The sequence below is a fragment of the Podarcis erhardii genome (genome assembly GCF_964252035.2).
Source record: "Podarcis erhardii genome assembly, chromosome: 7".
NCBI lineage: Eukaryota > Metazoa > Chordata > Lepidosauria > Squamata > Lacertidae > Podarcis > Podarcis erhardii.
In genome coordinates, this window is record NC_138511.1 from 62251905 (window position 1) to 62270726 (window position 18822).

General features: G+C 43.9%; 1 protein-coding gene across 10 annotated transcripts in view; it reads right to left on the reverse strand.

Moving 5' to 3' along the window:
- Positions 1–18822, reverse strand: part of CSMD2 (CUB and Sushi multiple domains 2) — a 506434-nt gene that overhangs the window by 155463 nt on the left and 332149 nt on the right. The gene's annotated exons all lie outside the window — the stretch shown is intronic.

An 18822-nucleotide genomic window follows, 5' to 3' on the forward strand; every position in this document is an offset into this window, starting at 1 on the left:
CCCCACCCCCCGTTCCTAATGTCAGACAAGCCATAATGCATCAAACTGGTTTGATTTATTTTTAATTTAATTTTTTAAAAAATTTAAAATATTTGTTAGTTGCCCTTTATCTAAAGATCTCAGAGTTTTGTACAAAAGTGTAAATAGAAACCAATTCAAGTTCCAATTTTAAACCAGGAAAACACCTGTAACAAAATATAAGGGGGTGGGGGGGACAAATGTAGAACCGAAGCAACCAAAGCACAAATTGAAACAAACAAAAATTATTTTGGGAAGGTATTGATATTGCACTGAAAACCTTGGAGTACTGGTGCCAGCATAAATACTCAGGGAAGGGATTCCAAAGCTGGGGAGCCATAGCGAAAAATACCCTCTGCCTTGCAGAAACAGAAGGCAGCTCAGCTAAACAGGGGACAGACTTCTGAATGTGAGATTTTGGGGAGGAGAGAAAGAGGGGGAGTCATGCAAACTAATAATCTCTCAGTATTTCAAAGGCAATACAAGGAAAGGGGAAAAGAAAGGGGGGACAGATGAAAATTGGCTGCCTCTGCATCAACACAATAAGCAGCTTAGAAATTAAAAATAAAATAAAATGAAATGAAGGAAAATGTGGCAATATTATTATTCACTTATCCCCCCTCTCTCCTATGTACCTCATTAGCTATGCTGCTAGACTTCTGTCTTGCAGCTAGGTCTTTAAAAATATATAAATAAAGTTATAACGTGTGTGTGTGTGTGTGTGTGTGTGTGAGAGAGAGAGAGAGAGAGAGAGAGAGAGAGAGAGAGAGAGAACCTTTCATTTTCTGAGCCAAGTTCAAAGTGCTGTTTTTGACTTATTGAGCCTTTTGTGGCTCAGGACCCCAATACCCCAATGACTCCCCATTTGAATGGACCCAGATGCTGTAATCTTCATCTGAGGCTCTTCTTCATGTGTCCCCTTCCTTGAGAGGTCTGGAGGGTGGACAACAAGAGAACAGGCTTTTTCAGAGGTGGTTCCCCATTTGTGGTATGCTCTTCCCAGGGAAGCTCACCTGGTGCCATCATTGCATAGCTTTAGATGCCCAACAAAAACATTTATTTTTTCACCAGGCCTTTTGCTATTAATTATCTATAAACTCTTTTAGCGGGTGGGACGTTTAAACCTGCCTTCTTTTTTTCCTTTTTTTTTTAAAAAAAAGTATTTCAGATTTATCTTTGTTTTCCTTTTATGTCATTTTAATGTATGTGTTTGTTTGTTTACATATTGTAAGGTGTTTGGGAACCCATCATGTGGTTCTGATAAAAACCATTTTCTGCCAGGGGAGCAACAGATAAAAGGCCTGAGGAGGCTGGAAGATGGTTGGAGACCTTTTCCTTCCAACCCCCTCCAGAGGGAGAGGGCAAGGTAGCTGGAGATTGAAACAAAAGAAACGTATATCTTTATCAATATCTTTTTTGAAGAGGGCAGTCTGGGAGAGGGGCAGATGACAGGGTTTAGGGGCAGTGTCCTTAAACTAACGGCATTAGGCAATGCAGAACTACGTATCTCTCTCTCTCTCTCTCTCTCTCTCTCTCTCTGTGTGTGTGTGTGTGTGTGTGTCTGTGTGTGTGTGTGTGTGTGATGTGTGGCAGTGTATTTAGCTGCCAGTTGTAGTACTAAGTTGTGCTGCTACCTTAGCTCATAGCAACATACAAGCTTCCTTGACCAAGTCAGTAGGAATGGGTGAATCTGTCAGTTTTGGGTTCTCTCAGTTTCTCATTTTTCCTATCTTAAGTTCAGTTATCCACACTTTGACATCATCTTTCAATAAAAAGTCTTCTTGACAAATCACCAACATTTTAGTGTTCATTTTTGCCAGTATGCATATGTTTGTATGCAATTTCACCTATTCTTACATATACAGTGGTACCTCAGGTTACAGATGCTTCAAGTTACATATGCTTCAGGTTATAGACTCCCCTAACCTAGAAATAGTACCTCGGGTTAAGAACTTTGCTTCAGGATGAGAACAGAAATCACACGGTAGCAGCGCAGCGGCAGCAGGAGGCCCCATTAGCTAAAGTGGTGCTTCAAGTTAAGAACAGTTTCAGCTTAAGAACGGACCTCCAGAACGAATTCAGTTCTTAACCAGAGGCACCACTGTAGTAAGTATGTAACAGCGTTGCCATGCTGCAGTTTGCGTAGCTGACAACAGGTGGTGCTGCCTCAAACTATGGCGTGACAACAAACTGAGCTCTCAGAGCTGCTGTGCTATTTCAGCAGTGTTGGAGAGTGAGGAGGGACAGCCGGGGTGAGTGAGTGAATGGGCGGTCCAGGCTCGCAAGCTGGTTGCCCAGGTAAGCGGTTAGGGTAGGTGGCCCCAGGCAAGCCACAGAGGAGCAGTCAGGACAGACTGAAGCAGCTCCCCAACATCTGTCCTGCACTGCTGCTGCTGCTGCCCTCCTCACACCTACTGTCAGTCGAGCTGTAAGGGGACAGGAGGTGGTTCAGACAAGCTGTAAATATTGTGTGCAGTGGCTCTGCAGAGTTTCCCATGGAGTGTTTCTCAGTCCTAGCTGTGGATGGTGTGGACTGAACTTGGGAACATCTGCATGCAGTCCCTTCCTAAGGACACTGTCTCATACTGAATCAAACAACTGGCTCATCTGGATCAGAACTATCTATACTAACTGGTGGCAGCTCTTCAGGGTTTTCATCAGTCCTTCCTGGGGATGTTGGGGATTGAACGCAATACATTTTGCATGTGAAGCAGATGTTCTACCACTGAGCCACAGCCTCTCCCCCTGGCATAACCAACTCTCCGCTTACATAGGGTTTACGTTCCAGGGATAGCACATGAAGCCAAAATTGTGTATAGTCAAATCACACTCCACCTCCACCTCCGAATGTTCTTTCAAGGCCACTAAACACTCTCCCTGCACCTGCAAATGCTCTCCCAAGGTGAATGCAGTGGCAGGTGAGATTGCTGTTGTCCCCTCCCCCAGGATGCCAGACCCCTTTTTATTTTTATGTTTTTGGGCCAAGTATGTAAATCCACTCCACTTCCCCGTGGGGAGGAGTTGCGGTGGACTGCGTGGCCACCCACTCTCCTCCGGGGGCGGGGGACTTAGTCCCCTGTTGCCTGGGGGATCCCTGCCACATCAGCGACTGTCCAGCCAATCCGCTGGCCGGGGTGTGTGACTGGGGCCATTTAAGCAGAGGTGTGAGCCGGAGGGCTTCCTCTTTGGCTTGCTTCCTCAATCACCCGCCCTCCCTCCCTATTTGCAGGTTTTAGTCATTGGCCTTGCTATGGACCTTGGTTGATCGCCGTTGAGCAGCCTTGTAGGAATTTTTCCACTTGGCGGATTGGTACAGGTCATTTGGTTTTCGCCTATCTCGTAGTAATCATCACAACTTTGTTAGGGTTGTGGTTAGGCATTGTTTGACCTTGTAATGGGGGAGGGGAGGTGTGGCCATCACTTGCTCCTCCAAGCTTAAGGGTATTCTGTTAAGGGAATCCGGGGGTATTGATCTTGTCCGAAGCCCGGTTGGGGGCTAGGGCCATGACACAATCCCAACGGGAACACCAGGGGGAGCTCGAGTTGGTATGCATCAACAGGGCTTCCCCTTCTGGTGGTTTACCCTTACCGGACTCCCTGCACATCGGGTAGGAGTCAGATATAGTCAGGTCCATTCAATGCCTAAGCCAATACTGCTCACATTCTGTAATCAATAAAGTTGTGACCAAAATTTGCCCAATAACATTAACCTAATATCTGTGTCCTTGTGTGTGCTATTTCTCAATGAGGGGGTGGCTTCGGGGTCTCGACACGCAAGGCTGAATTTGCACAAGTTAAATGTGTGTAAGTTGTGAGTCAACTGTATTGGTCAATAAGCTCAAAATGCCACAAGCCTCCACTGACCACCTTCCAAAGGAAACTAATATCAGGGAAGCATGACATCCCTGGAACACCTCCTTGCTTAAATTGGGGCAAGCAGAACTCAAAAATCACCCAATGCATGAGGCCTAATTGCAGTGTCTCCCAAAAAGTTTTTTTTGGGGGGCATATATGCATCTTCAGTCATTAATCTGGGACTGTCAGTGTTCACATGTCCATTTTAGCTACATCTAAGACACTTGCCGTAAGATTATTACAGTGGTACCTCAGGTTACACATGCTTCAGGTTACATACGCTTCAGGTTTCAGACTCCGCTAACCCAGAATATAGTGCTTCAGGTTAAGAACTTTGCTTCAGGTTGAGAACAGAAATCGGGCTCCAGCAGCGCGGCAGCAGCAGGAGGCCCAATTAGCTAAAGTGGTGCTTCAGGTTAAGAACAGTTTCAGGTTAAGTATGGACCTCCGGAACGAATTAAGTACTTAACCCGAGGTACCACTGTACAGGGTATGAATTATTTCCTTGCCAGTGCATTCTACACATCACTGTAGACAGCGCACAGTTGTGGGTGGAAATGCTTCACACAAGACATCAGAAAACAGTGGACAGGGGGAGCATTGCACACTGTGGAAGTAGTGTGCAGAAGCTGCCACTTGGAGGCTGTTTCCCACAGGAATCTGGTTGTCCGCTGTGGGAACAGGATGCTGAACTAAATGAGCTCCTGGCCTGATTCAGCAGCTCCTTCTTATATTCTAAGCAACGGGTGAACCACAGAATTCCAACTCACAACATGCAGACTTTTGAAGCGCTACGGAGCAACTATTTGCCACCCTGCCTGTCATCCTCTCCCTTTATGAGCAGGCCAGGGGCCTGAGCTAACCAGGTGTGAAGCCAGATGCTGGAAAAGTAAAGGCAATTAAGGAAAATGTTTAAAGCACAACAATGAACATGGAGCCCTTTAGCTGTCTAGAGGGATTCCCCCCCCCTCCACATTGCAGCTGACAGGGTCCATTTGCTTCCCATAGTAAGGAGGCTGTTTAATTGGTACTGTCTACTACTTGTCTAACACATTACTGATTTAATAATGCCCCCACCAACACCACATACACATCCAAACTGGCTTGCGACGCTTCACCTCCTACTCCTGGATACCCTCTGGACCCGCCCCCCCCTTCCACCTAGTATGTAAAACCTTTTCATGTTAATTGCCGGCCAGAAGGAAAGGCTCATCAAGCATATTTTCCCAAAGACAGAACTGTATTATTATTTATGCCGTTGCTTTTCCACCTTCCCACACCTCTCACCAAAGCTTATAATGCCATGATAATATTTTTTAATCTATAAGGGCTTCTGCTGGTCTAGCCATTTTCTGAAATGAGAGAGGAAATGGGAAGCAGTTCTATTACAAGGACAAAAGAACTTGGTGGTGCAATTAAGTCATGGGTGAAAAATCTTTTTCAGCCCAAGGGCCAGATTCCCTGATAGTGAACCTTCAAGCGGCCACATTCCAGTGATGGGCAGGGCCAGAAGCAAAGGTTGGGCAGAGAAATAGATGCACCTCCCATCTTTGTACTATAGGCTACATTCCAAAATATGTTAATACAACAGGGCTTTTCCAATCTCCTTGCTTTACCCAAACTTCGTTTTCAACTGTCACTTTGCTCCCTCTGTGTTACTTTCTGCTTCTTCTTCTCAAACCTCTATTGTTGTTTACAATGGCCACCTCTTTTTCTCCCAGTATCCCTCCGCTCCAGTTTACTCAAACCTCTGACACTGTTTAAAACAACCACTTTTTTCTTTTCAGTTTTCCTCCCTTCTCACTGAACTCAAATGCTTCCCACTTCCTTTCCTCAACTGGCACATGTGAAAGAGATAGGGATGTAGATCCTTCAAATATTTTGTAGTACCTTCCTAGAATGAAGGAACTTTACTCAAACCCCTGCCATTGTTTAAAACTGCTATTTTCCTCTCCGTTTTCCCCATCTCTGCTTTACTAAAATTTCTGCCAGTGTTTTAAGACACCAGTTTTCCTCCCCCAGTGCTCCTCCTTTCTCACTCCCATGCCAGGGCCACTGCTATTTTGCAACTGGCCTTCACTTTTGTTTCCCTACTTCACTTCAAATAATTGCAGGATTATGACAAGGCACTACAAATCCTCCAGTGAGAGCTGTGTGATGACATTCTTACCTTTTTATCATAGAGAGAGACAAAAGTCAGAGGTTTCTGCACACACACCCTCAGCTTGCATCCAGGCAAGCAAGATGCATTATCACAGGCCAACAACACTTTACTGCCAGGCAAAAGAACTTGAGAATGACAGGGGACAGGGATAAGGGTGGTGGTGCAGCTGAGTGGCCAACAGAGAGTTATGAAGGTCAGGAAGAGAGGCCCCTGAAAAGTGTTAAACTAGTTGTCCTACACTGGCAGAGGCAAGCAATTCTATTTATAAAGGCTTCCAGGACCAAATAATTCACAACAGTATCCAAATTGCTGGTGAACTTCCATACCACCTAAAAGACCTGAAAAGTGGTTGAACGTATAGACAAAGGCAACTTATTTACTGAAAAAAGTTCTCCAAGTTAGACATTTACACATCTCTGTCTTGAAACACAGTAAATAAAGAATAAAATTTAAGGTAACAGAAGACATATGTACGTGCACAACACATCTCCACACCCACCTTAGTAATACAAACTCTCCTCCAAAGCTTCTGCACACATTGACACCCCCCCCCAAAAAAATACCACTTTATGCATCACCCCTCCAGACATGAAACTTGATCGTAGGCCTTTGGAAACTCATGCAATCTTACTGGAGACTAGGAGCTGTACCCCTATTCATGTTGCTCAGTAAGCCCACCTACTTGCCACCCTTTGCAACCCCTATATTCTTGCCAACCCCACTCCCTTTACACTTGACCAACCCCCCACCATTACAGCTCTCCACCAATTTTACACTTCATTCCCTTCCCCAAAACTAGTGGTGAACGTGACTTTCTCCTTTCCAGAGCAGCCATCACAACAGTATCAGAAGCATGGGGGTGGTTTACAAAGGGGACAAGGATTTTCTCCTCTTCATTTCCCTCCCACCCACTAGTGGTGGCACTAACAGGGGAAGCAGCAGCATAGCATAGCAGGATGGTTGTAGAGTAGCTGCCCCAGTCTGTCCCTGTGTGGCTTACCTGGGCTGCCCACCACCTGCACTGCTTGTTCTCTCTGTCCACTCACTCCCCCTTTCTGCATGAGCAACAGCTGCATGACAACGCCATTACAATTTTATTATATATTAAGAAAGGGATTTTTCAGAACTGTGTTCAGGTTTGAGATGGAGCCCAGTGGCTGCTATTTTATATTTGTGGAGAAGGAGTATGTCTGGGGGAATTGTGAGAACTTAAAAATGGCAGCTTTCACACTTGACTGCCTAGTGGAAGGGAGCAGGGCAGTCATCAGTGCTGGTGAGCATTGAACAGAAGCAGTTGTTCAAAGGTGCCAGTTGCCAATGCCAGGCCAAGGTTTAATTTTTACGGTATGATGGCTGAATGACACTTCATGGAAACACAATGCTAGAAAAGGACTTTTGTGGAGGGGGAGGCAAGGAGCCAAAATGACACCTAAACTTTAAACAGTTCAGCTCTTACATATACCCAAATGACAGTAAGGTCAAGGAATTATTCAGCCTGCCCCTTTCATTACAACAGGGTTGGAAAATCTTTTTTCATACCAAGGGCTGCATTCCATTCTGGACTGCCTTCTGGAGGCCACATGCCAGTGGTTGGAAAAACCAGAAGCAAAAGGGGGCAGAGAATTTTTTTCCCCTTTGTACAGTAGGCTGGCTTCTACATGCACCCCTCTGTGTCCTCTACCCAGGCAAGCAACAGGCATGATCAGAGCTTAAGAACACATTCTAGCCAGGCAAAAAACACTCATGCAGGGTATGAAATAGGACTGGTGAGGGGTATGACCTGGGAAGAGTCACAAGGGCCAGTTAGAGAGACCTGGAAAGCTGCATTTGGCACTCAGCCCTGAGATTTCCCACCCCTGCACTACAAGAAAATATACTAGTCCACAATCAGAATGAGTTACACTTAAACTCTCTTGAGGAAATAATAGCAGTTGACAGGAAAGTAGTACAAGGATGAAACTAGTGTTTGATTTAGAAACAGAGAATTGATCACATGGATATGGATGTAAAATAAATGCAATGAACTACCTACAGCCATGGCAAAGACCATGATGTTGGGAAAGATTGAGGGCACGAGGAGAAGGGGATGACAGAGGACGAGATGGTTGGATAGTTTTCTCGAAGCTACCAGCATGAGTTTGACCAAACTGCAGGAGGCAGTGGAAGACAGAAGTGCCTGGCGTGCTCTGGTCCATGTGGTCACAAAGAGTCGGACACAACTAAACGACTAAACAACAACAACAAACCTACAGCCAACCTCTGGCTTTAAATGCCTTTAGTTCTTGGCACATGCACCTCTCCTCTCTACACATTCTGCAGTTTCCTCCCCCTTCATGCTCTTGCTTGCCCTGATCATCTCTAGAATCAGAGGCAACTTCATTGCTAGAGACTCTCACACTGTCTGCCTTGTTCCCCTGCCATGACATTAGAGAAGTTCAGCCACTTAGTGCCAATTGTTTTGTGAACACCACCATCACAAAACCGCTTTAATACACAACCACACAGATAAATATCCATGGAAATATACTTTGTGCAAATCAAGGATTGTGATGTGGCACTACAAATCCTCCATTGGGGGCTGCGTGATGACATGCATGCATTTTCATTATATAGAGAGACGAAAGCCAGAGGCTTCTGCACACCCACCTTCAATTTTGGATCCAGGCAAACAAGAGGAATTATCATAGCCCAAGGACTATCCAGCATTAAGACCCAATTGTTTAACTGTGAGTATGTGTTCCACTACTCATGAAGTTTGGAAAGAAGCAAACCCAGCTCACCCCTGAGCAGAAGTGTACTGAATCATAAATCCATGTGAACCACTTCACTGTGGGGTTGTTTAGGTCAGCATGGGTTAGCCTGCTTTTGCATTTTGGCCACACTCACTTTGACATGAATCCCCAGAAGGGTTGATCCATCCCTGGGTTAGCATAAAGCCAAAGCTCGGAGAAGATGTGCATTGCGGCCTGAAATTCAAGTAAATTCACAAAGCTTTGACACAAACATGATATCTGCAGTGACTCTGTGGTGTGATTCTGATGGAGGACAGTCTTATGAAGGGACCAACAGATAAAAGGTGACAATGCAATACATATCCCCAAGACCATCCTTTCATGAGGTAACACTGAAGAACACATGCGGAGTAGAGCACACTTGTCTGCACCTTCTCCCCTCCAATCCCAGCTCGATAACCCAAAACCTCTTACTTAGCGGTGATTAAGCTGTGGCCCTAAAGGAGTTGTTGGTCTCCAACTCCCATCAGCCTCAGCCAGCATGGTTAATAATCATGAGTGGTGGGAGTTATAGTCCAGCAACATTTGAAGGGTCAAAGCTAAGCCACCTGGTCTCTAACCCTTTTCTGATTAGCCATTCTAAAACCCACCTCCATGTGCAGGCCAAGGTGGTTCCTAGGCAAGATTCAGCTGTTTTATCCTGTTGGCAGAGGCGGTTTTAGGGTGGCATGACTGGTGTGGCAGCACTGGGTACTGTGCTGCAGGGGGCACCACAGCAGTGTTGTGGGATGGGGAAGGTCACCAAATTTAAGCATCGCACAGGGCACCAGTCTGCCACTGCTGTTGGAGATTAGTTGATAAAATGCTTGTACTCTGAGGTTGTTGAGATATGAGTTCAAACTCCTGTATGAAGTTCTCTTTTTGTGTGTGTGTGTCTGTGTGTGTGTGTCTTTGGGCCAGTTACTATCAGACTAACCCAGGTTTTGTTAATTTATACCTTCAATGTATGCGGCTCATAGTACAGAATAACCTACTTTCCAGAGCTGTTGTGATGATAAAATAGGGAAAGCTCATGTACACAATCTTCAGCCGAAAAGAGGAAGCATAATACACAAAACTGCAATAAAATGAAATAATTGATTTACAAGGGGGGTGGAGAAGAAAGTGAGAAGGGGAGAGGGGAAAGGTCAAGATTACCTTTGCAACAATTAGGATTTATAATCTGCATTCCAATAAACCAATGAAAGACAAGATTCTCAAGATGATGAAGTCTGAACAGACCCGATGTTTGAACTTGTGCAGTAAACAGAAGAATTTGTTGGGCATGCATGTGGTTGCAAATATATTCACATACCCACCCACTCATTCTAGAAATGCTCTGCTTACAATTTATTGGACTGCTCTTTGCAGCAGGCAGTTTATTTTTCAGGACATCAGCAAATGTAACTAGGCTTAAGGGGATTTGGCACAAACCTGCGGGAGGTTAATCCACTACATATTCCTTCTGCAGTTCTCTCCTGAAGTTCAAAGCAGAATCCACAAACTCTTTTTAAAATACCGCAACCCATAAAACAACAGGCAGGCAATTACTCCTCAATTCCTTAGTGGAAGTTGGCAAATTACAAGGAAAGGTTTTTTATTGTTTAATTGTTTTGAGATGTTTCATAGGATGCAATTCAGAAATGGAAATAAATAAACAGATAAACAACCTCAGCACAATGTTATGTAATATTTGTACTCAACAGATTCCTACAAAGAGATTTCCCAAATTAACAGATGTTACACACAGGTGTTGTGAGCATCCACCATTTTTCTGCTCCCGAGGGAAACCACAACACACACACACACACACACACACACACACACACTTAGCATATTTGTTAATACAGTAGTAGCATAACCTTTCAATTCAATCTTTCTTCTTCTTCTAAACCAAGATAGTTCCTGCCCTCAGGCTTACAATCTAAAAGACACAATACAAAAGGATGAAGGGATGAGGCTGGAGAAGGAAAAAAGCAAACTCAGGCACTGGTAGTGACAAGCTGGGATGGAAACTGCTCAGAAAGAGGAGCCAAAAAGAGCTGAACTCTCAGTAGGGCCAGTGCACTGGGGTCTGCAGGCCCATCTCTTCCTCTGCTGCAGCCTGATGGAATGGCTGTGGCTTGGGCATCCCCATATCTGCCATTGCTGACAGAAAAATACCCTGACTGTACACAGCCAGACTGTGGAAAAGCAGAAACTTATGTTGACATAGAACCAGGATCTGTCTGCCTCTGTCCCTTTGGAGTAAGAAACTACAGATCAGAGTGTTTCATGGACAGGCAAAACGTTACCACATTTTGGTGCAATTCAACTCATCCAGTCTAGTCACTGGCTCCCCTTAAACTGGAAAGGCTAGAAAAGCATCCATGTCAAGCTCAGATTTATTCTGGGCAACAGCAGCTTCTCCTGTGACTGACTCTGACTTCTGATTCCAGGTTGTGACCCCACAGCTCTAGCAACGGCTACACCTTTCCCGCAAACTCAAGGTAAATCAAGAGGAGGCTGAAACTAGGCTCCAGCATATGCTGATCAAACATAACTGAGTTGGCTTTGGAGACAATTCCATTATCTTGGTTCCTTTGCCAAACAACATGCCATGCCTGTTACCAAAACCCAAGAGAAGATATGTGAAGAATGTAAGAAGAGTGGCTGGATGAGGCCAATGTCCCATCTAGTCCACCATCCTGTTGTCACAGTGGCCAACCAAATGCCTCTGGAAAGCCCCAAAGCAGCACCCAAGCACAGGAGCAAAACTCCAGAAAGTGGTATTCAGAAGCATTATTGCCTCCCAGCTGTGGAGGCAGAGCATAACCACCACTGTTTTGTTTCCCATCACTCATTTCTCCAATTTGCCATTCTGGGGCTCTGTATGAAGTTGTGCATTATGGGAAGGAAGAAGAGAGAGAAGGAAAGTTGGGAAAGAAAGTAATAGTCAAGAGACAGGTTAATTTTTAGCTGAATGTAAAGCTCATCATAGTTAACATGAAATTATATAGTGACTCTGGAAACATTGTGAGGAGAAAGCCATTGATCACAGTTTGAATTCCCCTCTTATAATCCTGAAAGCATACATGGGGCAGTGAGCACAAGAGGCTAGACATTCAGAAAGCAGCCTGTTTATTATGGGGGCCTGGGATCATTCAGCAGGTATAATAAGGCAATATGGGATTAACAAGAACAGGTAATTACTACTAAGGGTTGCAAAATTAATGCACGAGAAAGAATCCATTTTGGCACACAGGAGGAAGGGCTAAGAGGAGGATTAGCAGAGAAACGAGACTTCAGAAGGGGAGAAAAACTTTTGCAGCTGTTAAAAAAATGGCAATTAAAAATAGTCCCCCACTTAGATCTAAAAAGTGAATTTAGGCCTCTCAGGTGCCTACTGCATCATGGGTAACTGTGACTAATGCAAAATGAAACAGGAAAGTGAAGTTTCTAGCTCAGGTGTGGGAAACCTGTGGTCTCCAGGTGTTGCTGAGCTACAAATCCCATCATCCCTGGCCATGGTTGTGAGGGCTGTTGGGAGTTGTACTTTAGCAACATCTAGAGAACCAAGGGTTCCCCAGTGCTGTGCTAGCTGACAGATATTGTAAATTCACGCAACATTATTGAAGCCCAAGCAAATTTAAAAACTCAGGTGTGAAAATGCCCTTAGAGGGTGGAATGAACATGAGGCGCTCCTGTTTTCCATGGAGGTAAAACACCAGGCAACATCTGGACACAGAGAGTTAACTGTAAATGAAACAGATAATTCTAGACACAAATAATATGCAGAGGCTGTCAGTATTCTCGGTGGATATCCTCTCCTCTTTTGTTTTTACAAAAAAGAAAGTTAATATCCTGCCTATTGATCCGAAAAATCTATATGATGGCTCAGAAATAAAACCAATACAATAGCCAAAGAAGATAATACAACAGAAGCATACAGCAACAGCAGGGAAACCAAAATCAACAAACCAAGAAGAATTAATCTGGCTGCCCACTTGAACAAAGCTTGCATGGAGGTTACACAATGTCTGCTCTTTACTGAGCATCCATTCTGTTTTCTTTAAATGATGATTATACATCTTCCTGTCAATCAGTATTTATACCACATATTTTAGTGAATCTACCTGTCACTGCATTCCCACCCCCCAGCATTTTTTATTATTATTTTAACACAACAATGCAAACAACACGTGAAACTATACGAAGTTTTTCCAGTTTTATGGATATATTGGGTGAAGCCCAGCATAGGAAGAAGGGAAGCATTAATTAAGGTGATAGCAAAAATGATCTGCTCATAAACATGGAAATATTAATCTTGCCCTAAATACCTGAAGGTCAGGTCATCATAGCCAGTGGGCTACTTAAACAACCTCTCCACACGGTGGCTTGGGAAGCCAGGGGATACAGAGAGTAATGGAAACAAAATCTCCTCAAACCTATTCCTCTTAGATAATCCTCTTGTCATCCTTCTGTGCTGCATGAGGCTATTCAAAAGAGCTACGTCTGAGATGCTATTTATCCAAGCTTCCATCAGGAGCTCTGAGTTAGATTTCCAGTGATAGGCAACAACCAATTGCACTGTTAACAAAAAAGAACACCAGGTCTCTGTGCTTGATCTCTGGATTTTTGTCATTTTGCAGTGATAGCAGGGCTAGTTTCAATACTTTGGCCATAATGGAAGAGGCAATGGCAAAAATCCATGCTTCACTTTTTTGCGCTTTGTTGCAGGTCCACAACATATATAAAAAAATGAAGCATGTCCCCTGCAGTCCTTCCAGCACAAAGGGGATAGGGTTTTGTTTAATTTGGAGAGCCACACTGTGGTCCAGTGCCGTCGGTGAAGGACCTTGAGGGGCACCAACTGCAGGTACACAAAGGTTATCCTAACCATGTGGGGGGGGGGAGGACCACACCCTTTCCCACTTATGTCCATCAATTTGTATCTCAAGGTATCCTTCCCAGACCTGGTGAAAATCATCAGAGGTGCCCAAGGTGTGATCTATGAGTATACATTATATCACTGAGGCCACTTCTCTATTTCTTAAATTTGATCTAGTGCATAGGGAGTCAAATAGCGTAAGAGAGGTAGACTGGAAATTAGCATGCCTGGGTCAGCTGGAACCATGCAGCCCTTCTAGCTGTCCTCTAAGAGCCTCCTTCTTGGTGGCTTGGCCTCTATGTATTAAATCATGAATTCTATATACCTCAATGGATTCTCAGGCCCAAAATTGCTGATATTTATCTAAATGACTAAATGTGGGATGTTCAAACAACAGGGTAAAGGGAGGATACACCCAGGACCAACACGGAGCCCCGCTCCCTCCAAGGTAGAAAGTTGTTAAGAGTTATTCATTTTCCTCACTGCTCCCCTGGAGAACCACAGAAAGAGAAGTGCTCTAATGGATGGCGAGGAGGGAGAGAGCTCAAGCTGTACCCAAGGGGTCTCCAGAGAGACTCTGATGAGTGGAATTAAGTGTTTGACTTGGAATGCATTATAGTAGGACTTCAATGGGGAACACCCAGCCCGCCCCCCCTCCACGCTGGGTCCATAAAGCGTAGTGAGGCTTACTCTCCATCTCTTTCCCTGGGACACAAATTGTTTAACAGTTTTTGGCAATGTTTAAGACTTGCAATGGGAGCAGGGATGGGAATCACTTGGAATACATCCAGAAATCTGGCAAAATAGACATTTTTACTGCTGTGATGCAGCTGAGGCAAATTAAGACGGCTCCACCTTTTTAATTCTGCCAAGATTTATCTACACAGGTGGCCAAACTTTGGCTCTGACAATTGATTAGGGTCTGACATAAGAATTAGACCTAAGTATTTTTTAAAAACAACAAGAACAACACAAAAAAATGGGTTGGAGTAAAAGCAGATGCAGTGAATGGCCAGGGACATGTTAATTGGGAGAACAACACATTTAGTGTATTGGATTCCAGTCCTGCTATATGATAAAACATACTGAGCTGTGATTTTAGTGGTTTCAGGGCTTGTCTGGGCTTTTGCAACATTAATAGCATGTTAGTCACAAACATATTTACCTTATGTAATAATAATAATAATAATAATAATAATAATAATAATAATAATAATAATAATAATTTATTATTTATACCCCACCCATCTGGCTGGGTTTCCCCACAATGTTCTGCTCCACAAAGCATCACCCCCTCCAGAGCAAATGGCAAGGGTGAGAGAGGGCTACCTTGTTTACTGCTCCTCAGAAGGCTGATTGCTGAAGCATCGTCCCATTAATGGAGATCACTGCATGGGATGTGGAGTGGAATAATTGTATCACATGGAGGAACATCAACCACAACCACATTTTGGAAAGTAGTAGACTTAGGAAGTTCCACTGAATTCTGTCAAATTCAGAATTTGGTGCCCCATGAGGCCAACACTGCAGAGAAGCGGGTAGAGTTGACTTCATTGATAAAGTTTATTACCTTACTAAATGTTCCTGTGGGGCATGAAGCCAGTTTGGTAGGGCACTTTAACATAATGGAAGTAAGTAAATTCACAGCCACATTTATGAGGGTGATGAGGTGATAGGAGCCCAGAGCTCTGGGTTTGAACAATAACAACAGTCTGGAGTTGTGCCACATCAGTGGATTTTTGCTCCCATCCAAAATAAAATAAAACAGTTTAATCAAGCATGACAAGAGTTCTTCTTCTTAAGCTTTGGAGTATTCCACCATGAAGTCATCAGTCTCTGGGGATTTCCCAGATTTGAGCTTTTGGATCACTTCCAACACCTCCTCCCAAGTTACAGGGCAGCTCAAAAGTTCTATCTGCTTGTCAGGCAGCTCCTTTAATTTAACCTTGGAAAGGTATGTATTTATGTTACACTGATCCCAGACTGTCTGACAATTACAAGGGTGCAAATAAATTTTAATGCCAGGTCATCAGTTGCCATTTGCAGGACTTGTCTCCAACTGACTGACTAAGAGTCTCATTTGCCATTTTGGAAATGTTCAAAATCAGATTCTTCAGTGTTTCCATTTTTATTTTATTTTCTTACTTGAGTGATAACAAGGTAGTTGCCCAGTCCAAGGAAAAGTTTTTGCTAATTTTAATGACATATTCATCTGCTTCTTGGGCCTCCTCCATTGTGAGGATTCTTTTGTGCTCTTTTGTGAGTGGCAACCTCTGCTCTTCATGTCGGAGTCAAGAGGCCTTATCTGACAGCTCTGAGTAGTCTCCCACAACTTCTTCCTGTAAGTCAAGTTTATCTAGCATACATTTGGGGACACACAGTCTCTAACATCACCTTGCTGGGAATGTAGTTTTTGAAATGGGAAAGTGGAAATAAATGCCATGTTGCCTTAGATGTCCCATTGTAACTGGACACCATTAGTAAATTTGCTGTGCCTGAGCAGTTTAATCCACTTTAATTGCACAAACCTAAATTTCCAAGTATACTATTTAATCCTTCCTACCAAACAGTGACAGTCTGGGGGCAACTCTAATCTGAACAGCAGGTCCAAGCATCAACAAGTTAATGGTTTTTCCCTAAGCTGCAAATGACCAGGATTAGAGCTGTATGTCAAACTCTGATTTTGCTGACATTTTAGTTCCATTTCAGAGATAGGTAATATAGCTTCTTCCATTTCTTGAATGCTGTTCATCCCAGGTTCCTAACCATTCACATTCACCACACATTTCCATATTTATGTATTCAGTTTCTAACTAATTAGTCCTCATAAAGGCTTCAAAATAATCGTGAGGTAAAAAAGAAAGAACAATTACAGTGAGGGCAGCCAACCAAAATTAAAATACAGTAGATGGAAACAGAACAAATTAAGGAACCTCCCCTCAGAGATCAATAGATGGGGTCAATAGTGGAAAAAACTCCACGCCAGTCCCCAAGTTGCATCACCAAAGTAACTAAACACAAACATCATACAGTGGTACCTTGGGTTACATATGCTTCAGGTTACATACGCTTCAGGTTACAGATTCCGCTAACCCAGAAATAGTACCTCGGGTTAAGAACTTTGCTTCAGGATGAGAACAGAAATCGTGCTCCGGCGGCACAGCAGCAGCAGGAGGCCCCATTAGCTAAAGCGGTGCTTCAGGTTAAGAACAGTTTCAGGTTAAGAACGGACCTCCGGAACGAATTAAGTACGTAACCAGAGGTACCACTGTATAAGGGTTTGTTGACCAAATCAGTGATCCTGACATGTGAATCCCTCTAGAAACTCCATGTTCAGAAGCAGTATGCCTTATAATCTCTAGGGAAACATCAACACATTGTGTGGCATCATTACACTTTGCTGCTTGTCTTTATGGGTTGTTTCTCAGCATCTGTGCTCAGCAATTGGTGTTACATCACACATTATACTCATTCACAAAGAGGTTACAAAGAAGCCAGGGAGCAAAGGGACGCAGAGCAGTGAGAGCCATAGGCTTCATGTAACGTGCAGTTAACCCAGAGACAATATCCTCCCATGAAAGCCAGAATGCTATGTCAGCTCAAAGTAGAAAGCAACATCATATGTACCTTTCACATCACAGCTATTCACAGAATACCAATAAAATAAAAAATAAAATAAAATAAAAATTACAATCATAATGCTATATCACAAGAGCCACATTTTGGATTGGAAATGCTAGTTTCCACTTCGGGTTGCAAAGTTAAGTAGATGCACAAATTCCAACAGACTACAAATTCTAGCAGAACAACAACGACTTAAAGACCTAAACAAGGATCTTAGCCAATTAAGACAACCAAGCTTATTTCTTGTTGAGTGTGCAGGCATGAGATAGTTGTAGCCTATCATGCGGCCAAACGTAGAGCATTAATCATGGACAAATCAGTCAAATGCAGTTCCACCACAGAAGGATGAAGTGATCACTACCTTTCTTTTGATTCATTAATATTTGCTGATTGCATAAGAGAACATGGCAACAAGGAAAAGCAGACTTGTGACCACCTGGGCAAGACACTGACAGTGGGGCTCACAACTCTACTGAGGCTCCAGACCTTCTAGCTGTCACCCCACCTTCCCTCTCAGCTGAGACAAGTTCATTGCAATTTGGGAGTTAGTGGCTGAAAACACACACACACACACACACACACACGCTGCTTCCCACTCACATTCCCTTGCAATATGCACATAAAATGAGAGGCAGATAACACCACAGTGTTTAATACTAGGAAGACCCTCCCCTTTCCCCTGCCATTCCCAGTGGCAGGGAACTGCAGGCCCACAGACAATGCCACCAGCCCTAGCACATGCTGCCCCCCTTGCCAGCTGAGACCCTGGACCTCTTCCTCACAATCGTAATGTGTTTTACCCTCCCCCCCCAAGTCAGCTGCATATGATCGCAACACACCCATGCAGCCCCCAAGTTGTAAGACTGCCACTCATAGCTTTGTGAGTAAGTTTGGGTTGGAAGTCCAGATGGACTGAACTACCACTCCCCACCTGATCAAGACGCCACTGTCTTGCCAGTCCTGGGAAGTGACTACAGATGCCTGGACAGTAGAGTAACTGGGGGTGGGCACTAAGCAAGACACAGCAGGGTGCTCAAAGCTGTTACTGAAGGTATCACAGGCTTCCTGGTTATCTGGCTGACCTTCTGATCCCATGTGTGGGCTTGAAAGAAACCCATAGTTCTACTCAGCACATTTCCCAAGACATTAAGGGTCCATGGAATGTCATGGAAGCTTTCCCCAAATCTTCAGCCTGTAAAGAACCAGATCATTTGTGACACTCCTTGGCCCAGATCCAATCCTGCTCATGAACTTTAGAAGGTTTGTGGAACAAACATAGCCCAAAGCAGTCCACAAACTGTTCCAGAGCTATTCAGATGATAAAATATGGAGAAGCTACATATGGCAAAATGTTATAACACACACATATGCATTTATTTACACTTTTAAACATTTCACTCTCTTTGTTCCTCCTCCAGATTCCCATCACCACTAATCTACTTCTACTTCTTATTCTCAAATAATATTGAATCACAACTACAGAGCTACAGGTCAGCCTCATGTACAATCAGGTATCATGT